This window comes from Dermacentor albipictus, unplaced genomic scaffold, assembly GCF_038994185.2.
Source record: "Dermacentor albipictus isolate Rhodes 1998 colony unplaced genomic scaffold, USDA_Dalb.pri_finalv2 scaffold_18, whole genome shotgun sequence".
Lineage (NCBI taxonomy): Eukaryota > Metazoa > Arthropoda > Arachnida > Ixodida > Ixodidae > Dermacentor > Dermacentor albipictus.
Window position 1 is genome coordinate 2,038,527 of NW_027225572.1, and position 21,901 is coordinate 2,060,427.

Genomic DNA, 21,901 nt, shown 5'->3' on the forward strand with positions numbered 1-21,901 from the left:
AAAAATTGAAAGTTTCTTCACAAGTGACTGATTCACACAGGCTTGGGAATAGGACTAGCATATTTAATGAAATCATTCTGAAACATAATTAATCAGCATTCTAAAGATGAATGGATAGTGGTAACATGGCCAGTGGCTCACAAGTGGTTGTGTTATACTCCTGTCACACTGGAAATTTTATTGTCATTCGAATCGAATGGCATTAGCATTGAATGACATTATTCGGTTGTTACGCAGCAATATTGCCATTAGAATCGAATTACTTCTGCAATCAAATGAATCTGAAAAAAAATCAGTAGGCTTTGCACTCGTGGTGAATGACTAAAATGACATTGAGCATTCATAATTTCAGAAGCAGTGATGTAAAGAGGTAATTAATTTTCTGTTATTTAAGGCATCTGCTATTTTTACTAGAAAAAAGCTGTACGGCAGGCTTTCACAAAATGTTTTTTACTCTCCACCTCAGTGGCGTCTGGCAGCTGTCGCTTTACTAGTCGGTCATACTGCAAGCAGTCGGGCGCCTGTATGGATCTATTTGACAGTCTCGCCTCTTCCTCTGATTGCTTTGTTCACAATGCAAAGCACACATCAACTAACTGCTTCGGCTACTGCAACCGAGCGTCGTCCAGCACTGCCATGTCAGTCGTATTGTTTGTCTTCAATTTATTGCCTATGGCTACTAAGCTGGTCAAGCCTTGTTTTTGCTTGTAGAGGCTAGAAATTCTGGAATTGGAAGTTTTATATGCGTGTTATTCTGGTGAAGTGACACGCCATATTTATGTTAAAATAAATTGACTTTCTACATAGACATTCTACATATACCTTGCTCTTGTTCTCTCACCAACTTTTTTCGCAATGATTGCTATTGATATTATGACTGAATGACATCAATTTTTGTTGTGTACCACCACCACAGGTCGAATGGCATTTATTGCACTGAAGTAATTTGCATCCAATGACATTAAAATGTCCAGTGTGACAGGTATTAGATATGGTATAGCAGCTTACACTTTGAAGGAGTTTCGGTAGGTTAGCATGTTCCATAAGCTAGGGTGAATCGATATGTATTGACCCACCTGTCACATGTGTAGAGCTGATGTTATTAAAGCTTAGCCTTAATTTTCTATGTTTAGTTAGATTAGGGCAGTTTGTCTTGGCGTAAGCTTATAGAGATTTCATTCAGCATAGCACATGTAACTTTGGTAACATGAGACACTAGGTTACACTATTCATCATCTCTGGTTACAGTTACGTGATTATGCGTGTTCTGCTTAAATATGTTGGCAGTTTATTTATGTCATGGCCAGACAATGTCGGCTGACAGCAATTTTTCTTGGTTCATTGGTTCTGCAACTGTGCTTAAAGACCACCTCGACCTATATGAGTAGCCAGCTCCAAAGGGCCCGGCGTTTTAAAAGTGGCCAGCCCGTCCCTGAGGCACGACATTAATTAATTTAGTCACAACTCAAGATCCGCGATACAAGTTGACTCGGATATAGGCGGGCAGCACAGCGATCGTGAGTCGCGGTGGTTTGCGTGGCTTGCGTATGTGTTTGCTCATCACTGCCAACCATGTCAACAAAATTGTAGAGACGTTCTAAGCCTAGTGGCTCCCAGCGATATCAGCGGCTGCAAGGGGAGCCTAAATAGACGGCACTCCGCTGCGGCGACACTCGCGTTGATAACATCGCGTCGACATAACATCGACACTCGCGTTTAGTAAGATCGTTTTGTGTAAAACGAAGGAGTGCTGAGCATAGACGTTTGTTTGCAGCTTCTTGGCTGCGAAGTATTCTGGTCGTGTTTGCAGGGGCTTGTTCCTATATACCACACGAACCGCCGCGGAAACCACTCCGACGCGTTAAAAGGCGGATCGCGCGCAAAGCAGGTGTTTCCCGAACGCGAGGGAGAGCGCCGCCGCTCAAGTCTGTTGCTTCCAGTGCCTTCCTGTGTGAAGCCAGCACGTTTTTTGACGCTGGATCGCACATGGGGACGCTGGCGCTCGCTGGGGCTGACTGGGACACCAGTGAGAACGCTGGGTCCCACTGGACGAGACGCTGGTTCCACTGCCATGACTCTCGGGCGCACTGGTTTGTGCTGTACAGGCGCTGGTTCTCGCTGCAGTTCGCTGGTTCGCACTGGAAACTGCGCTGGGTGTGTTTGTGCCGCGCTGGTTCCAGTGCGCGAGGACGATCGCTGCTGAATATGTAATGCTTTATACAATTTCATCGCTTGATACTAGTCTCTTGTCCTAAATAACGTTATATCTTGGGGTCATAACACTCTATATCGTGTCGCAGCTTGGTGCAAAGGTGCGTAAGCTGCCCTGTTTATACATGCACATTTCGCACGGAAGATCACTCTCGTTTTTTGCATTTTCCCTTTTGACTGGGCGGATAGCTAAATTCTTGAACGAAATCACGCAGACGCAGAGGACGCCGCGTTTTTTAGTAGTTTGCGCGTAACATATGACTGGGATTTGTCGCCGTTGTCGCAGTGTTGTGGAGTGGACATGAAATCCAGAAGTTGTTCAGACGCGCTCGAACGGACCCCGAGTTCGAAGCCTACCGCTGATTGATATTATCGCACCGACAACGAAGTTGAGGCGATTCGCGCGCTTCCACTTTCCCTATTGTACTAAGAGAAGGTTCTGGGGCTCAAATACACGCATTTTAGCTTTCGCCAGCTACCCGCGCCGAGATCGGTCCCCACCGAAGCTCGGGCGTATCCGCCGAGTCGGTCTGCACGTTATCGGCGCGTCTGGGCTCACGAATCAACAGGTCTAAACAAGGATAAATCACTCCATATTTCAACTTTCGCATCGGTGTTCTTAAATAAGCTGTTTTTTTTTCTTTCGTGTCTCCGGTGCCAGTACAAGAAGCGATGCGCGCCTATGTGACGCGTCATAAACACAAGCATACGTGCTGTCGCCGAAGGCTGCCAGCACTAGCCTGCGCTTCTTTAACGAAGATATATGACTAAACGGACGTGTCAATTGAATCGCATCACTGAACTTAGAAAACGTTGCATATCCCATGCCTGAAGAACAAGAAACAGCTATCGAAATCAGTGGTAACAGCCCATACAGCTTCCCGGGTCGGTGGTTAATTTAGGACTTTTTTCGTAGTTAAAGTACCTATCGCAAGTGAAAATGGATGGTGTGACACTTCCAAACATACTACTCAATAAGAACAGCAACTTTATTTCTCTGGTACAGGCGTGAGTTTACTATTTGGCATGATTACTATTTGCTATCTGTACGAAACCTCCCTCTGCCAAAGTAAAATATAGTAAATTTATTCGTGTAGTACCACTTGCAGGCATGGCGTAGTGGTTAAGCACCGCGCTTGGGATCTGAAGGTCGATCGTTCGATTCCTAGTCTAACCCTTTTTTTTTCTTCACTAGTACGTTCTTTATTGCTTTCTGTAATATACAAATATATATAAGTTTCCGGGAACCGAGTATTTAACGCGCTAGAGCTCTTTTTCGCACCAGTACGCCGTGTCTGACTAGCGCCCCCAGCATGCAGCGCGCGACACGGGCCCATAATCCGGCGTTGTATTGGACACTCGGTACTGGATTTTGCAATAGGATTGCCAGGGAAGCGGCAGCGACGGCTGCAGACGACGCAACGAGGAGGCAGCGTGATACATTTCGTCGTCTGTTTCGATTAGTAATCGTCGCTGTGACGGAGAAGTCGCACTTTCTGCTGCAATTTGCTCAAGTTTGTGAACTGCTACCGACAGTTGTATACCACGAATCGTTTTGCGTTCAATGTACAAACGGCGCGATCTCGTAGATTGAGCGGCTGTACACAGCCAAAACATGCCTTGCACAGGCGCACGACATCTTGTCGCATTGGCGTTTTCTCGGACACCGAAAATATCATCGCGGATTTTCAAGCGTAGAATCCAGGGAAGACGTCCAGCGTTTGAGCAGCGAGTGCAAATAACCTTGACACGTTCACACAAAACACTAATCGGTCGTTGCAGCTACTCGGTGCACTGATGATACGTTCTCTCGGCAAATGATCACATGAAATAACCAGCGAAGGCACTGGAGCTTCACAAGCTTCGCACGGACGCGCGCTGACACACGCACGCACGTCGCTATTAACTCCGTGGGGAGTTTTCAACCACGTGACCTGAAACTCCGTGCGGAGTATAATCGTGTCATGTCGTTTTTATACTCCGTTCCTAACCTATCGGAGTATAATGAAGACATATGCCGTCTTCACTCCGCAATGACGGAGTAAATGCTTGGGGCATGGGAGTTATTGGGGCTGATAAGCCGATAAAACTCCCATCTCGGCTAATTTTTGCTTACAGTGCACGCTCGGCTGTATTGGGAGACAAAATTGGTTAGTTATGGGTGAATAGATTTTGTATGCGGAGTGTTTAAGCGACCATTTTTGGCCTCTTAAACTCTGGCTCTTATTGGATGCTGCCTGCCTGCATGATTGGTCGAAATAACCCATTGGTAGAGAAGCCTGGGCCTTGTTAAGAACGGCCCAGCTGAGGTGCAAGTGTTTCCAGCCAGTTGCGACGACAGCGGCGTCAACTTTCAAGCAACAACACCGTTACGCTCTAGCCTCGTCGCCATTGTGACTGAATGAGTTCGACGAAGCAGGCTCTGTGCCGCAAAAAAACACCGGCTCGGCCGTGAGCGGGGTAGTTGCCGCGGGAACGTCGTCGGGAACCCCTTCCCACGCGCCGACCACGACGCAGGACAATGGCTACCCGGACGAGCTGCGAAGGTCAGCTCCGAGTTCTACGAAGTCGGTGTGACGTCGGTTCCGGACCGGACCATGAACCTGTGTGTGTGTGTGTGTGTTTGCGTGTGTGTGTGTAAGCCGTCCCGTAGAGAGGTGGCGTGTTTACAATGTCTGGACGAACTTTCCGTCACCTTGGAATCAAGGGGAAACCGCGTGTTTATAAGCCGTTGTTGTGCGGATGCTCGACACACTTTCTAAAGCAGTCATGTTAGACTGAGACACTTTCTTAAGCAGTCATGTTTGACTGACACTGTCTCTCAAGCAGTCGTGTTAGAGTGACCTACTTTCTCGCAGTCATGCTAGACTGATGAAATGCATGTAAATACTGTAAATAAACCCATATTCCTCGTTCTCGGTGAGAAGCAGTCCTTCTCTTCATCAACGTCCTCAGCGTGGATAAGTTGGACGACGGCATGGGCCAGCTACCTTCGAATTCATGCCGGACTCCAATCTTGACAACGCATCACGAGCGATGGGATTGAGCCCCCAATCCTGACAACTGGCTGACAGCGGTGAGATGGACTTTGCGACGTGGTGCTGTATCTGCGGTGAGTGCTTGGTTCTTGCTTTGACTCTCTAGGCTTCATTTTGTGGTTGTTCTGTTTGGAACAGTAGGGAAGCTAGATTGTTGAGTGTTGCATAGGTTGTGTTTTCCTAGCTAGATTTAGCGAGCAGGACCGAGGCAGTAAAGCAGCAATCATGGAGTTAAGGACACTGCTGAGAGACGAATTGTTGATTGTTGACGAGGAACTGGGCCGAGATGTACGCAAGGAAATGCTAAAATCGGAATTACTGAAGCCAATTCCCGAACAGGCCAGTGAGGAAGAAATTGAAATGGGGTCGGAAATTCTAAAAAAAGGGAGAAGAACGGCACAGAGAGAGAGGAATGCGAGTTACCAAAAATGCAACTTGAACTTGAAAGCAAAGGTTTGGAGTTGTCTCAAGGAAATGAAGGGGCTCAGGAAAGATTAAGTGAGGCAGAATCCTGCCGCATGGACAGGCTATTAAAGTCATTTGAGTTCTGGACCAACATAGGCTTGTTCCTATGCAATTTTGAAAGGACTTGCGAGAAGATGAACTTCGGTCCAAGTACATGGCCACAGCGGTTGCTGTCTATGTTGGCTTGTGAGGCGGCTGAAGTAATCGCCAGACTCAGTGCAGAGGACGCATATGATTATGTGCAAGTTAAGGCTAGTCTCCTGAAGAAATGCCGCCTTTCAGCCGAAGGTTTTCAGCAAAGGTTTAGAATGACAGGCAAGAAAGATATCGAGGGATATCCGGAGTTTGCATATAGCTTAAAGGCCAACCTAGTCGAGTGGCTGAAAAGCGCGGAAGCGTACGACAGCAGAGACATGATCATTGAATGCATGTGTCTAGAGCAGTTCTACAAAAGCATCCCCCAAGCTGTGAAACTTTGGGTGCAAGGCACTGGGAATGTAAACACTGTGGAAAGGGCGGCTGAATTAGCCGAAGAGTACGCAACGCGTAGAAAGTTGAACGCCGAGGACGGAAATTGGGAGGGTCGAAATGCACCGCGGAAACCATTTTCGGTCAAAAAGGGTTCGCAGACTCTACAACCGGAGCCTGTAGACGTGGAGGAAAAGCCCTCAGAAAAGAGCGAGGAGAAATCTAAAAGCAATACAGCACGAAAAGTGCAGAAAAGAAAATTCGAATCTTTTAGGCCGATCCAATGTTATATATGCCACAAACTGGGAGATATAGGTGTAAACTGCGGGAAACCTAGCGTAGTTTTCTCCGACGTGGAGGAAAAAGACGAGAGTATGGAACTTTTAAACCCCTATCTTCAGGAACTGCAAGTTAATGACAAACCATGCCGAGTGCTAAGAGACAGTGCCGCCACGATGGACATTGTCCATCCGTCTTACGTGAAGGTAGATCACTTCACCGGAGAAGTAGCATGTATCAAACAGGTTGTAGAAGAACACAGCGTGTGTCTGCCCATGGCCAAAGTAAAAATCAGGGGACCAATCGGGGAGCTAGAGCCTGAGGATACAGTTTCCAAATTTTTGTCACTGCAGTGCCCTTACATCTTATTGAATCGTTTAAATCGGTTACTCTGTCAAAAAGGGCTTAAACTGGGAGAGGGCGTTGTAGAGGCATTGACGCGAGGCCAAGCTCGTACGATCGCGTCGCTTTCGGCTGAAATGCACAAGCTGCTCCAGCGGAAGCAGAAAAGGGAATAACTCCAATACTGGAATCAGAGATAGACCCGAGGGACAAAAGAACAGTTGAGGAGAGCCTGCCAGCTGACCAGCTCAATGAGAGCGTAGCCCTAGAGTGTCAAAGTTCAAGCCGGCAGAAAGAGCAAGCTGACGCAATCGCAAGCAAGACAGGGTCGTTACTATCACCGGCCTCAAAGAAGTTTGATCAGCTCTTATGTGTGGACAGAAAGTCATTGGCAGCCGAGCAAAACAATCGTGAGAGCTTAGCTAAATTGCAGCACACAGCTAAAGAAGGCATTGCTAGGCGCAACATGACGATACAAGAGAGAGGCGGATTGTTGTATCGGCACTACAGAGATCGAAACGGTAGGATTCTAGATCAATTAGTCGTACCTACTAAGTACAGGGAGGACCTTTTGAGTCTCTGTCATGGAACTGGGTGGTCCGGCCACCTAGGCATAAACAAATCAAAGGAAAGATTGCTTATGGAATACTACTGGCCTGGCTGTTTTAAAGGCGTAGGAAACTTTGTAAGATCATGCGGCGCCTGCCAGCGCTCGGGTAAATCAGGAGAGACATGGAAAGCTCCACTAAAGGTAGTGCCCTTAATAACAGAGCCTTTCAGACGACTTGCAATAGACACGGTAGGGTCTCTACCAAAAACAAAATCAGATTACAGGTACTTGTTTACATTGCTGTGTCCGGCTACAACGTTTGCAGAAGCAATGCCTCTGAAAGACCTCAGCTCCACCGAAGTAGTAGACGCGCTTTTGAGACTGTTTGCACGAGTTGAGTTTCCAGCCGAAAATCAGGCGGATCAAGGGTCAGCATTTACCAGCGCACTGACTTCCACATTCTTGCAAAAGTGCAGGTAAAGTTAATACACAGTTTCCTCTATCACGCTCAGTCAAACAGTGTAGAGAGGTGGCATTCAGTGCTTAAGAGAGTTTTGCTTGCACTCTAATACGAGCACAAGGAGGACTGGGAGAACTGTCTGCCAGCAACTTTATTTGCTTTGCGAACGGTTCCACATGAAGCGACAGGGTTCTCGCCAGCAGAACCAGTGTATGGAAGGACACTCCGTTCTCCACTAATAATGTTCAGATAGGTGTGGGAGGAAAGAGGAGAGAGTCCAACGGGGGTTTAATACGTGCTAACTCTGCTGGAACGGCTAGGCGGAACCCAAGGACTAGTCGAAAAGAACATGGGAGTAGCTCAAAAGAACGCCAAACTCTATTACGACAAGAATGCGAGGCTTCGTACGTTTAATGCCGGAGACCAGGCAATGATCCTCAAACCTTCAAGAAAGAACAAGCTTGAAGTTCACTGAGACGGGCCCGTTAAAGTGTTCCACAAACTTTCAGATACTGACTATGCTCTGAAAATGCCCGGTCGTAGGAAGGAAGTGAGGATATATCACTGCAATTTGATGAAGCCGTATGTAGAGCGGAGCGGAGTCGTTAACTATACCATCAAAGAGCAGGATGGCATTAGTACCAAGTATAAGGAGCACAGGGCGACCTCCAATCTGAAATCGGCCTAGAAAAAATAGTAGAAGACTCGGTAAGCTCGCACGCTCTAAGACCCGAGCAGCTAGATGAGCTAAAAGGGGTGTTAGGGGAATATCTCGACATACCCAGCGATAGGCTGGGTAGAACCGAACTGAATACGCATGAAATAGAGCTGACATGAACCGAACCAGTAAGATCAAAGCCTTACAGGGTGTCTCCAAGACAGAGAGTGATTATGGAGGCAGATATACAGCGCATGCTAGATTTGGGATTTATTGAGCCCACTGAGAGTGACTACACGTCACCGCTAATACTGGTAGAAACCCCTAAGAAGGACCCTCGTCCGTGTGTTGACTACAGGAAGTTAAATGCCATCACTAGGGATCAGCTGTGCCCGATACCCAACATTGAGGAACGAATTGAAAGAGTTAGCGCTGCTAAATACATTTCAACTGTAGATCTCGTCTGGGGTTACTGGCAAGTTCCCCTTTCAGAAAGTGCCAGCCGCTATGCCGCATTCATCTCACCTTAGGCACTATTCGCCCTCTCGCACTCAGCTTCGGGCTGAACAACGCGCCGTTTAGCTTCTTATGTTAATGGATATTCTCCTAAAAGACTTACAGAGTTCGCCTTGCCATAACTTGATGATGTAGCAATTTTTTCGGTCAGCTGGGAACAATACGTATCGCAACTCAAAACAGGTGTGCTCACGGTTGACGGAAAGGGCCTTAACGATGAAAGCGGAAAAGTGTAGATTTGGTTGTTTGCAGGTAACATATCTGGGCCAGGTTGTCGGCCAGGGCGCGAGACCGCCGGTGGAGATCAATATAGCTAGGATCGAAGAATTTTCTCAGCCGTGCACGAAAACAGAACTTCGTTCATTTTTGGGACTTGTACCCAACCGGTACATTCCGAATTACTCGCAAATGGCAAGTCCTATAACGGACGCGCTCCGAAATGGAGCACCTATTAGCTTACACTGGGATAAGGACAAAGAGAACGCTTTCCAAAGTTTGAAAACGCTATTGGTTTCTCATCGTGTGCTTCGCGCGCCAGACTACACAATTGAATCCAAAGTTCAATGCGCCGCAAGCGACAGAGGTATGGGCGTGGTACTTAGTCAGGTCGGCGACGATAACGAGGAACATCCTATCCTCTATGCTAGCCGTAAACTAAATGTAAGAAAGGAAGCCTACAGAGCTTCAGAGACGCAATGCGATTGTTTAATTTGAGCCGCCCAGAAGTTGTCCTGTTTCTTGTACGGAGCGAACCTCATCTTCGAGACCGACCACTGTCCTCTGAGGGGGCGCAATAAAATGTCACACAATAATGGTCGTTTGCTCCGATGGAGCTTCACTCTCCAAGAGTACCACTTCTCCGTTAGATATAAGAAGGAAAAGTTGCACAGCAATGCGGATGGCTCGAACAGGCTAATTTGAATTCTGCGTATAAGGGTCCCACCAAAATTTTAGGGTTACTATTGTTAATTTTGTTAAGCCAAGAAGATCCCCTCCTATTTAACACGATTCCCGCCATGATTGCTGAATCAGACAGCACGAAGTTGCTTCAAAAATTGGCATAGCGAAGTGCAGCATTTTTTGTTTATACACTTATGTTTTCTTTGAAGTCTAGCGGGTCTAAAGTGAGTTCCAAGGTATGTCATCTCGGCGCAGAGCCGTGTTGTGTGGTTCGTTTTGCAGTTGCCTGCCCTTGTTGGATGTTTTGGGAGCGGTGACACCATTACACAAGTGGTCGCTGCGAGCCAAGGCATCGCCCCCTGGCCATCAGCCAATCACTTTCTGCCCAGCGGTTGACAGCGCTGGACAGTCGAGATTTTCCGCGCCATGGAGGCGCTGTTAAGAACGGCCCGCTGACATGCAAGTTTTAGCTTTTAGGAATGGCCTGCCGAGGTGGCAACGTGCATGTTTTGCCAGCCAATTGCGACAGCGGCGGCAAACTTTTCTTGGAACGCCACCACAAACCTCTAGCCACGGCGTCACTAAGTCGACTGTTTGTGGAGAACAATACACACGTCCTCGACTCTCCGTCGCTGGAGCCGAGTTTCACGAAGCAGGCTTTGTGCCTGAACCCGCCACCGCGGATCTGATCCGCTATGAGCGGGGGAGTTTCCGCGGGAACGTCTACGGAGGCCCCTTCCCACGCGCCATTCACGAAGCAAGATAATGGACACCACGGCGGGCGCGCTGAGGGGGTCAGCTCCGTGTTCTGCGAAGGCCCTCTGCCCTGAGGGGGGGGGGGGGATCATGAACCTGTGCGGGTGTGTATGTGTGTGTTTGTGTAATCTCTCGCGGAGAGGCGGCTCGTCTCCGGGTAGAACGTGTCCGTTACCTTGAGATCGAGGGAGGACCGGGTGTTTATAAACCGCTGTTGTGTGGCTGCTCAGTGCACTTTCTCTTGCAGTCACGCTAGACTGATGAACTGCAACATCCTAATGTAGATACTTAAGTAAACCTATATTCCTTGTTCTCGATGAGAAGCAGTCCTTCCCTTCAACAACGTCCTCAGCGTGGATAAATTGGACGACGGCATGGGCCAGCTACCTTCTAATTCATGCCCGACTCCAATCTTGACCACTGGTTACGAACGGTGGGATTGAGCCCCCCAATCCCCACAGCGCATCTTGCGTCGCGGCCGCCGGTAACCCGAACATCGGCTTCAATAACTTCTTATCGACGGAAAGTAATGCAAACTAGCCTGAGGTCTAAATATTGCATGACAAGCGAACACCAGTGTAATACCCCTAGCTCAAACGGGAGCTGCGATACGAGAATAGTTTTACTCGAAGGCAGCCTCTGGCTGCTGACGCACAGCGAGAAGAGGCCGTACTCGTGCATCTCATCTTCGACAAATGAGGATGAAGAGAAGGTTAAGGGATGTTAAATGTCTGCATCTGGTGGTCGTTTTTAAGAGCTATCAGCGACGGCTTCGAAGCGAAAGCAAAACACCTTTGCTAGCGCCGTCGGCAAGTAAGCCGGACAGTGTACACGCGCCACCACCGCAAGCGACACTTCCATTTCCACAGATGACGCACAAACCCTGGCACCAAAGCAAGTAGGCGCTACAGCGCACCATGCAACGAAATACGCAGCTGTATATCCAAAGTCACTTGTGTTCCGGTTCTTCTGCGTCTTCGCTTGCGTGTGGCGGCTTCTCCGTGATGCATCGTTAAGCGCGCGCGACACTGCAGAGACGGGAAGCACCGACTAGCAATCTAAGATGTTTTTCCTAAAAGGCGAGATGCAAGGAAACGTACGAATAAAAAGTATGGAGAAAATAAACTTAAACAAAGGTTTTACAAATTGCTGACTTTCACGTTGCGGCTTCGCTCATACGTCTATCGGTGTTTGTGAAGAAAAGCAGTGACTCTCGAGATTAACATGCAGAGCGACAATTTAAACTACAAAGTAAGAAAAGCCTAATGAAAGGCACAAGGCTATGGGGCAAACGGATATGTCCAGATGTGAACGGGAGACCAAGCTATAATGGTACACACATGAGGACGGCACCGTTGTGCACTGTGTCGAGTGCCGGTATTCTAGAAAGCTGCAGGGCACTGTCGAGATTGAAGGTCCGTACGAAGTGAAACCACCCTCGCTCTCGCTGAAATCACGGCTAGCACCCCGCAGAAACCGCTCTGCACTAGAGGTGCTCGGACAACATACTCCATCATCGGAGCTATCCTTCCGGGTCACTTGTCGTGACAGTTACGCTTCAATTACTGTATTTACGCTGCATCGCTGTAGCCACTGTACACTGCATCGCAACACTATTCGCTTGCATGAGTCTCCTGGAGATGGATATAACACGACACCAGCAGTTAGTTAGCCTTCTGATATCGTCATTGGTGAGCGAGGCTAGTCATGCCAATCGCGGTGAGTAGTGTTTGGTTCTCTTATGTAGTAGTATCCCGACATCACGGCGAATAACTTGAATCATAGCCTCATTAGATACTATGCTAGTATTTACAGTGCGCTCTCTTCCAACCACTATATCCTCACAAATCGCACGCAACTGCTCAGCGTGTAGGAGCGAACGACGTCCGCGACCGAAGGCAAGCCATTCTTTCCAAGGCTTGCTCCAACGCGGTGGCTACAGCGTCCTGGTCAGATTCATCCCCAGACAATATATGTACGGCTTCAAGCCCGACCGCCGGCAGCCGCAGGCACATCGCGCGCCGGCTCGCACGCGCCCGCTTTGATGCGGCGTACAGACGCCACTAATAGCAGATTGTTTGCCATTTCTGTTTAAAATTAGGCGAGAAAACGTTGAAGCGATCACCACACAATGAATTTTGTAAACGTCAGCCGTACTTGAAGTGACATCCGCGCAGCTTCGAAGTGAAATCAGGGATAGCTTATGTCGCCGTCGCCACCTTGGTGATAGCTTAAAGTTGCTAGTCAAAATCGTTCAATATAGTGCGGTTCTGTATTAACATGTATTTGGGCTTACTGTGCCTATCAAGCGATTGTACTCAAAAAAGTATTCTGTCGAAACATATGTCTGAATTACGTATAAGAGAGAGTCACTCACGAGAACTAGGATGCAGGTAGAAACATCATGGCTATATAATAAGGTTACAAGGCATATACAAGTAGGCAGCTCGAGTGGTGTTCGTGTATGTGTCGTGTTTATATGTTAGAACAAGAAGAAAGGGGATTAACATAGGGGCCCGGTTTTCAATAATATCATGAACAGCCAAAACCCACAGCCAGGATCGTTCCCCACCTGCGGCAACTAGTTTCTTCCCCCACTTTCATTCACATTAATGCATAATTTCTTAAATTCAATTTGTAAATACAAGTAATTTTCCCTATGTTGCCCTTGGTCTGTCTGTTTGTTGGCTTCTCATTATGGGTTTTGCCTGAACTCATCATCGTCATCATCATTAGCCTGGTTACGCCCACTGCAGGGCAAAGGCCTCTCCCATACTTCTCAAACAACTCCGGTCATGTACTAATTGTGGCCATGTCGTCCCTGCAAACTTCTTAATCTCATCCGCCCACCTAACTTTCTGCCGCCCCCTGCTACACTTCCCTTCCCATGGAATCGAGTCCGTAACCCTTAATGACCAGCGGTTATCTTCCCTCCTCATTACATGCCCTGCCCATGCCCATTTTGTTTTCTTGATTTCAACTAAGATGTCACCAACTCGCGTTTGTTACCTCACCCGATCTACTGTTTTCTTATCCCTTAACGTTACACCCATCATTCTTCTTTCCATAGCTTGTTGCGTCGTCCTCAATTTGAGTGCAACTCTTTTCGTAAGCCTCCAGGTTTCTGCCCCGTAGGTGAGTACTGGTAAGACACAGCTATTACACACTTTTCTCTTGAGGGATAATGGCAACCTGCTGTTCATGATCTGATAATGCCTGCCAAATTTACCCCAGCGCATCCTTATTTTTCTGATTATTTCCGTCTCAGGATCCGGATCCGCCGTCACTACCTGCCCTAAGTAGATGTATTCCCTTACAACTTCCAGTGCCTCGCTACCTATTGTAAATTGCTGTTCTCTTCCGAGACTGGTAAACATTACTTTAGTTTTCTGCAGAATAATTTTTAGACCCACTCTTCTGCTTTGCCTCTCCAGGTCAGTGAGCATGCATTGCAATTGGTCCCCTGAGTTACTAAGCAAGGCAATATCATCAGCGAATCGCAAGTTACTAAGGTATTCTCCATTACCTTTTATCCCCAGTTCTTCCCAATCCAGGTCTCTGAATACCTCCTGTAAACACGCTGTGAATAGCATTGGAGAGATCGTATCTCCCTGCCTGACACCTTTCTTTATAGGGATTTTGTTCGTTTCCTTATGGAGGACTACGGTGGCTGTGGAGCTGCAAAAGATATCTTTCAGTGTATTTACATACGGCTCGTCTACACCCTGATTCCGTAATGCCTCGATGACTGCTGAGGTTTCGACAGAATCAAACGCTTTCTCGTAATCAATGAAAGCTATATATAAGGGTTGGTTATATTCTGCACATTTCTCTATCACCTGATTGATAGTGGGAATATGGTCTACTGTAAGCCTTTACTGCCTTTACGGAATCCTGCCTGGTTTTTTGGTTGATGGAAGTCTAAGGCGTTCCTAATTCTATTCGCAATTACCTTAGTAAATACTTTGCGGGCAACGGACAGTAAGCTGATCGGTCTATCATTTTTCAGGCCTTTGGCATCCCCTTTCTTATGGATTAGGATTATGTTAGCGTTTTTCCAAGATTCCGGTACGCTCGAAGTCATGAGGCATTGCGTATACAGGGTGGCCAGTTTCTCTAGAACAATCTGCCCACCATCCTCCAACAAATCTGCTGTTACCTGATCCTCCCCAGCTGCCTTCCCCCTTTGCATAGCTCCGAAGGCTTTCTTTACTTCTTCTGGCGTTACCTGTGGGATTTCGAATTCATCGAGACTATTCTCTCTTCCATTATCGTCGTGGGTGCCACTGGTACTGTATAAATCTCTATAGAACTCCTCAGCCACTTGAACTATCTCATCCATATTAGAAATGATATTGCCGGCTTTCTCTTGACGCATACATCTGATTCTTGCCAATTCCTAGTTTCTTCTTCACTGCTTTTAGGCTTCCTCCGTTCCTGAGAGCATGTTCAATTCTATCCATATTATACTTCCTAATGTCAGATGTCCTACGCTTGGTGATTAACTTCAAAAGTTCTCCCAGTTCTATTCTAGCTGTAGGGTTAGAGGCTCTCATACATTGGCGTTTCTTGATCAGATCTTTCGTCTCCTGCAGTAGTTTACTGGTGCCCTGCCTAACGGAGTTACCAGCGACTTCCATTGCACACTCCCACAAGATTGTCGCTCATTGCTTCAACACTAAGGTCCTCTTCCTGAGGTAAAGCCGAATACCCGTTCTGTAGCTTGATCTGGAACTCCTCTATTTTCCCTCTTACCGCTAACTCAGTGATCGGCTTCTTATGTGCCAGTTTCTTCCGTTCTATCCTCAGGTCTAGGTTAATTCGAGTTCTTACCATGCTATGGTCACTGCAGCCGACCTTGCTGAGCACGTCCACATCTTGTATGATGCCAGGGTTAGCGCAGAGTATGAAGTCTATTTCATTTCTAGTCTCGCCGTTCGGGCTCCTCCACGTCCACTTTCGGCTATCCCGCTTGCGGAAGAAGGTATTCATTATCCGCATATTCTTTCCGCAAGCTCTGCTGATAACTCTCCCCTGCTATTCCTAGCGCCTATCCCATATTCCCCCACTGCCTTGTCTCCAGCTTGCTCCTTGCCTACCTTGGCATTAAAGTTGCCCATTAGTATAGTGTATATTGTTTTCACTCTACCCATCGCCGATTCCACGTCTTCTTAGAAGCTTTCAACTTCCTGGTCGTCATGACTGGATGTAGGGGCGTAGACCTGTACAACCTTCATTTTGTACCTCTTATTAAGTTTCACAACAATACCTGCCACCGTCTCGTTAATGCTATAGAATTTCTGTATGTTACCAGCTATATTCTTTAATAATCAGGAATCCGACCCCTAGTTCTCGTCTCTCCGCTGAGGCCCGGTAGCACAGGACGTGTCCGCTTTTTAGCGCTGTATATACTTCTTTTGGCCTCCTAACTTCACTGAGCCCTATTATATCCCATTTACTGCCGTCTAATTCCTCCAATAGCACTGCTAGACTCGCCTCACTAGATAACGTTCTAGCGTTAAACGTTGCCAGGCTCATATTCCAATGGCGGCCTGTCCGGAGCCAGGGATTGTTAGCACCCCCTGCTACGTCGCAGGTCGGACCGCCACCGTGGTCAGGTGCTTCGCAGCTGCTGGGGACTGAGGGCCGGGTTTGTTTGCCTGGAGTTGGCCATGTTGATTATGGAGAGGGAGAAACCGTTGCTCTCATGCAGGAGGAAGGAAAGTTGCTCCATTTAAAGACGAACATAGGGGACATCGTAGTTTCTCCCTTAATGAAGCAACGTTGCCTCCTGTTTTTTTCTTAGAGTGAGTGGTTGAGCGCACCTGCCTTATCGCTATCATGCAAAGAAGTGCCTTTTATGGTAAGATGCCGTCGGTCAAATGTGTCGTACACCAACATTTTTCATGTCAACCTGTTTTTGTGTGGCGCACGCGCGTTGGTCTTGTTTTCGACCCAAGTGCTTCAAAGAACTCTGTTGCTTGTCCCGGCGAGTGTGGTGTGCTTTCTCTCCTCTTGTGTACACCTCTTCGAAGGCAGGGTTTCGTCGTTTGTCTAGCTATTTGCCAATAGGCCCAGCAGCATACTCTTCCGTACAAAGGTGTCGCCTCTAAACGGCCAAGATTATTACAACTATAAGGGTGGTATAGTATTGTTCTTTTGGCACTTGTAGACCAGAATTACAAATTTCTTTTCACAAATGTAGGCTGAGCGATCGGAAACTACGACTCAAGCATGTACAACCGCTCAAGCTTGCGTAGTACAATAGAGTGTGCTCTTTTATCCAAGCCTAAAGAAAGTGATTAAAAGAGTTGAAGTCGATGCCATAATACTGTGCCACCAAGCCTTTTCTTTACTGCCAAACTTTATGATGTCGTACTGGCAGCGCCATCCTAATGACCCAGCTGTACAAGTGTACAACTACATGTCACAGAAGTGTGGCTGAGGATGTCCAATAAAAGTAAGGTGTGAAATCCTGAAAGGACTCGAGTGGTATTATCAACTCAGCACGGATTATGCGTATGTGCTGTGCGCTGCACAATATTTGTGAAAACATGCGTGACCAATGCGATATGCAGTGGAACGACCATGAAGCGACCAGTCTGCTGTCCGAGCCATTCTGCGTCAGCAACGCTGCCACTGTGTCAGGGGAAAGAGTGCGTGGTGGCCTAGCAAAACATTTTGCTGTCGGGTCCAGAGTTTTCCCCGCTGTTGAGAGCCAGGTGGAAACCTGGGCAGGCTAAAGTTGGGTATTGATTGTACATTCGAGGCCGCGACTCGATTTAGGTGGTCTGCCTATATTACAGCGGAATGAACTTGGAAAGCTGGCATGTCAAGCATTGTTGGCTCCCGCTGTGCGAAGTGATTGATTACGCACCCATGTGAATCGAGCGCCAATTTTATAACTCGCTAAGGTTGTATTCTTGTATGCAGTAGATAATCTGGTAGCATACCAGCAACCAGCACTTCACTGCAGCGCTGTCGGCATTCAAACTGCAGAGAACGCGTAGCTCTCTCTGGAATGGCGCTGTTCAATACAGCGCACTGAAATTTGCCGTATCGCATTGTTGGTGAATAGTGCAAGAGTAGCAACATGGATTTAAACAATTTTTGCGTGGTGTGTGCCACTGATGGATTGCAACAGAGTTCAGTACAGCAAAATAGGTTACCGTGCGTGTATAATAGCGTTTATCGTTAAAAATTAGGCTGCTATAACAAGGGCAGTTTTCAGATGATGAAAATTAAAGCATTGCCATTCTCTAACATATATGCACACGCAGACACATGCTCTCAGACTAAAAAAAAATTAATTCCGTGTTTCCACGATGTAGATCCATGTGCTCAAGCAGTAAACTTTGTTAAACGGCAAACTTTTGAAAAACAACTTTCGTATTCTTTATTCATGACAGATTACCATTATGATTTCCAAGAATGGACACCAGGTTTCGTTGCAGTTACTTTGACTCCTTCTGCAGCTTCAGCACCTTCTTTGCAAACCTTACCCCCGAATCCAGAGATCTAACTTAGGTCGTGCTTGGACTTGACTCAGCCCGAATCAAGAAGCAGACATCAAAACGCCCAAGTCAGCTTTCGTGTTTCATAGACGCTCAAGCTGACTTGCTTCGTCAAATCAAGACTGTGCTTCAATGCAAAAATAGGTTGCTCATCTGTGCTCGAGGTTAAGAATAAATTTATTAGCGTAAGGCACGTTCTACAGCAAAAAAAGTATGTATCGTTGCAAATTGCTGCCGGGCCATAAGTGCTGAAGTATAGTTTGGACTAATTGATTCCATTTGGCGACGTTCGCAGCTGCGATGCGCTGTGTTGCTTGCGCAAAGCGCCCGTTACCGGTGGGTTTAGGTGTTTTTCAAGTTTCAGTAATTTGGTCCTGAAGTTGCGGTATTTTTCGGCATACTTCTCCAACTGCTCCGGTCATGTGCTAATTGTGGCCATGTTGTTCCTGCAACCTTAATCTCAGCGGCCCACCTAACTTTTTGCTGCTACCTGCTACCCTTAATGAATATCGGTTATCTTCCCTCTTAATTACATGCCCTGCGTATGCCCATTACTTTTTCGTGATTTAAACTAAGATGTCATTAACTCGCGTTTCTTCCCTCGCCCAATCTGCTCTCTTCTTATCCTTTAACGTTACACCAATCATTCTTCTTTCCACAAGCTCGTTGCGTCGTCCTAAGTTTAAGTAGAACCCTTTTCGTAAGCCTCCAGGTTTCTGCCCCGTAGGTGAGTACTGGTGAGACACAGCTGTTATACATTTTTCTCTTGAGGGATAATGGCAACCTGCTCTTCATGACCTGAGAACGCCTGCCCAACCGCACCACAGCCCATTTATACTCTTCTGATTATTTAAGTCTCATATTCCGGATCCGCGGTCACTATCTGCCCTAAGTAGATTGATTCCGGTAGCACTTCCAATGCCTAGCTACCTATCGTAAATTGCTGTTCTCTTCCGAGACTGTTGATGTTGAACATTACTTTAGTTTTCTGCAGTTTAATTTTTAGACCAACCCTTCTGCTTTGCCTCTCCAGGTCAGTGAGCATGCATTGCAATTGGTCCTCTGAGTTACTAAGCAAGCCAATATCATCAGCGAATCGCAAGTTACTAAGGTATTCTCCATTAACTCTTATCCCCAATTCTTCCCAATCCAGGTTTCTGAATACCTCTGTAAACACGCTTTGAATAGCATTGGAGAGACCGTATCTCCCTGCCCTGCTTTATTGGGATTTTGTTGGTTTCTTGAAGGAGGACTACGTTGGCTGCGGAGGCGCTGTAGATATCTCTCAGTATCTTTAGATACGGCTCGTCTACACTCTCATTCCGTATTGCCTCCACGACTGCTGAGGTTTCGACTGAATCAAAGACTTTTTCGTAATCAATGAAAGCTATGTTCAGAGTTCGTTAAATTCCGCCCCTTTCTCTATTATCTGATTGATAGTATGAATGTGGTCTATTGTTGGTCTATGGTCTATGGTCTATTGTCGTAAAGTAGCCTTTACGAAATCCTGCCTGGTCCTTTGCTTGAGAGAAGTCTGAGACGTTCCTGATTCTATATACGATTACCTTAGTAAATACTTTGTAGGCAATGGACAGTAAGCTGATCGATCTATAATATTTCATGTCTTTGGCTTCCCCTTTCTTATGGATTAAGATTATGTTGGCGTTCTTCCGAGATTCCGGTACGCTGGAGGTCATGAGGCAGTGCGTATACAGGGTGGTCAGTTTCAGGTTGTTCCAGCATTTCCTGGAGCAGCAGGAAATTCAGGAAACAACCTGAAGGAATAGCTCCAAGAGGAAGCTGCGGAAGAAAGACGAGAGCGCCACAAAACTGGTAAGCGCACATGTTCTGCCTGATCGGCTAATTTAGGCTATTTATATTATGTTCACGAGGGTTGCAATGTGGGCTTGTTGGTTATGCATCTTCAAGGGGAGGGCGGTAGCCCGATTCAATGACGGGACAAAAGAAGACACAACGGGACACACACAGCGCTAACTTCCAACACTGTTTATTATCGAAAACCACGTCGTACCAGGACACACACAGCGCTGTGTGTGTACCTTTGTGCCTTCTTTTGCCCCGTCTTCGAAGCGCGCTACCCTACTCCCCTTTAAGATATATTATGCTCATCCGCATGCTTTGTATTCGGTGGATGAGTGCGTGATAGGTCGGCATGCTGAGCGTAAATATGGTCGCGAGCGCGAATAACTAGTGATGGCACGTGTATCCTTCGGAGATGACAAAATACCCTCGCAACCAATATTTTCCTGACTGCGGAAAGCCCATCTGCGTAGGGATAACGGTGCGCTTTCAAATATGCATACAAAATATCATCATCATCAGCAGCAGCAGCAGCCTGTTTTATGTCCACTGCAGGACGAAGGCCTCTGCGATCTCCAGTTACCCGAGTCCTGCCCCAACCGATTCCAACTAGCGCCCGATATTTTCCTAATTTCATCGCTACAGCATTACAAATATGTTGCTTCCATAATGCGACAATGTGACGACTACGGCACGTAGCCAATATATCGGAAAGGCCGAGGCTTGCAGTTCCGCCCGGGGCGGATACAGCTCATAGGAAAATCTAGTGTGACTAACATCCGCGCCAATGCGAATTATCCTGTCACCTGTACTGTTCCCAAAATTTTCTAGCTTATGGCGTAGATCCTTTCACGTGAAAGAAGTTCCGCCGGCCACCTTAATCAAAAGCTCCGTCATTGAGTCTTAAACGTGCGCAAGCGGTCCTCCCAGATATTTATCAGTAGGTCCGTCATGGACCTTGCGCACGAGAAACACGTTTCAGCATCGCCAGGTGCGGGTGGCGCGTTTTCATAGCTGGAGGCTGCCATCTTCCCAAATCGCTGTGTCGGATCAGAGTCGCAGCGTCGGCAGTGGCGGGTGGCAAGTTTTCATAGATGGAGGCTGCCATCTTCCCAAATCGCTGTCTCGGATCATGGCCGCAGCATCGGCAGCTCCAGGTGGCGCTTTTTCATAGATGGAGTCTGCCATCTTCGCAAATCGCTGTCTCGTATAACGGCAGAAGCTTCAGCAGCTGCGGGTGGCGCAGTTTCATAGCTGGACTCTGCCATATTCCCAAATCGCTGTCTCCGATCAGAGTCGCAGCATTGACAGCGGAGGGTGGCACGTTTTCGTAGATGGAGGCTGCCATCTTCCCAAATCGCTGCCTCGGATCACGGTCGGAGCTTCAGCAGCTGCGGGTAGCGCGTTTTCTTAGATGGAAGCTGCCATCTTCCAAAATTGGTGTCTTGGATCAGGGTCGCAGCATCTGCAGCTGCCGGTAGCATGTTTTCATAGATGGAGACTGCCACCTTCCCAAATCGCTGTCTGTGATCAGAGTCGCAGCATCGGCAGCGGTGGGTGACATCTTTTCATACATGGAGGCTGCCATCTTCCCAAATCGCTCTCTCGCATCTGGTTCGTAGCATGGGCAGCTGCGGGTGGCGCGTTTTCAAAGCTGGAGGCTGCCATCTTCCCAAATCACTCTCTCGGATCACAGTCGCAGTGTCGGCAGCGGCGGGTGGCACGTTTTCATAGATGGAGGCTGCCATATTGACTAATCGCTGTCTTGGATCAGGATCGCAGCATCTGCAGCTGCGCGTGGCACGTTTTCATCGATAGAGGCTCCCATGTCACCCCATATTGGAGTCTCGGATCAGGGTCACAGCATCAGCAGCTGCGGGTGGCACGTTTTCATAGATGGAGGCTCCCAACTCCCCAAATCGC